A 1,950-nucleotide genomic window follows, 5' to 3' on the forward strand; every position below is an offset into this window, starting at 1 on the left:
GGCCGGGCAGGTGCCGGGGAGGAAGGCGGCCGGGCCTCCCCGCCTGGAGGGGTTTCCTGCGCCAAGAAGCGAGAGAGGGACCGGGCGGGCGGAGACGGCGCCACGATCTCTGGTCCGAGCTGAAGGACAGTCAGGCTGGAGGGTGGACGTCAGGAGTCCCCGGGCAGGGGGAGCCCGGCAGAGGGAGCCCGAATCGAGTCCAGGGGCCACACACACACACACACACTAAAGAGCCCACTTTCCATTCAATTCCAGCTGGATCTTGCCAGTCGACACGGTAAAACCCAGTTGGACAGCGCACGGAAAGGGGATTCTTTAGCGTGTGTGACCGCAGCCCAGAGGGGTTCTGGAGCCGCCCTAAGGCAGGGCAGGCAGGATCCAGCCCTGCCGAATCTGCAACAGGAATCCCGACGGGGACTGAACCCCTCGGAGGCAGCCAGAAACCCCCAGAGGCGGCGGCGGCGAGCCGAGGGTCCCGTGGCGAGGGCCGCGGAGCCCTTTCCGCCGGCAACCTTGCGGGTGGCGGCCAGGCCAGCAGCCAGGGAGGTGCGTGTCGTTGCGACAGGGACACCCCCGTCCAGGAGGACGACAGCCCCGTGCTGCGCGCGGCCCAGATCCTCGGATCTCCCCAGAACCTCCCCGCCCCCATTCCAGGAACACGTGAAAATCCTCAGGGAAACGAATGTGCAGCATCCTTCCGGAGGTGTGGGAAGGGTCTTTCCCTTTCCACGGGGAAAAGAGAGTTTAGGGTGGGTGGGTGGAAAGGTCAAGGCTCGTAAAAATCAACGGATGCTGCTTCTGGTACAGCCGAATCCTGCCGCCTCTCGCGTTTGTTTTCGACCCCTGGCTTCTCCCAGGGGGCTCAGAGGGGCTTCCGTGGTGATCCTCCGCGGTACTCTCGCAGAGATCCACCGTTGTGAGTGCCTGAGAGCCCGATACACCGCCTCACCTCCACCCCACCCCCCAATCCTAGCCTTCACACACATACACTAAACAATCCACTTTCAGTACACTGCAGTGCACTTTCCAGCTGGATTTTACTGTGTGAAGTGGAAAATGCATCGAAAGTGGATTATTTAATGTGTGTGACCCCAGGCTAAGCATTAAACTACACGCAGTGTGAGGTAGTATTCGCTCAGCTTCCCGCCTTCCTGAAACGGGCGTAGTAAAGGCTGCCTTAACAGCGCACTTAAGCTTTTGCAGAAGAAATTTTACCTGGATTTTTATCGCACGTGGCGCATTAGTGCGATTTGGTTCTGAATGAATAGGAGAAGGGATCACTTACCTTGGTCTTGAAACTAATAAATAACTTAGTTGAAATCGAAATACTTGTTAGCATGCCTATAGTTAAAGTTGATCTGTTTTTTAGATGTTGTTATTGTCTATATATGAAAGCTGTATTCATGACTCTGCAAGATAAATTGTACGCACAATTGTTGAAATCTGTTAATAGTAATGTTACTGAAATCTGTTTATGAGAAAAATTAATAAAAAGAACTTAAAAAAAACAAACCAAGCCCCCCCAAGTATTGCAATTTGTGGGCTCGCGCAAAAGGATCAAAATCGTTTTTACAACGCTTGCATTCTATGCATGCTTACTTAGGAACGTGGAGACAGGTGACTTTATTTCCATCCAGGTAAGCAAGATCAAAACGGGCGTTTTTCTGAAGGGAAAGAAGCGCTACTGAACGGTTCCAACGATCGCTATTGCTACGATACCATTGCGCTGGCGTCAGATTAATTTTTTTTAAAGACATCTCTTGCTTGCTACCAATTTCCTACTATAATCACATGAACTTCGGGTCAGTTTATAAAGGAAGACGTTTACGTGGGTGAGAATGCGTGTCAAGGCGATGGAAGTCGGTTAAAAAAAACAACACCCCGCTTTCGCTCCCCTGCCCAGGGGGACGCACGTGGACTGTAACTCCATTCATCCCACGCTGCAGATTT

Source organism: Gekko japonicus, unplaced genomic scaffold, assembly GCF_001447785.1.
Source record: "Gekko japonicus isolate JY-2015 unplaced genomic scaffold, Gekko_japonicus_V1.1 scaffold232, whole genome shotgun sequence".
Taxonomy (NCBI): Eukaryota; Metazoa; Chordata; class Lepidosauria; order Squamata; family Gekkonidae; genus Gekko; species Gekko japonicus.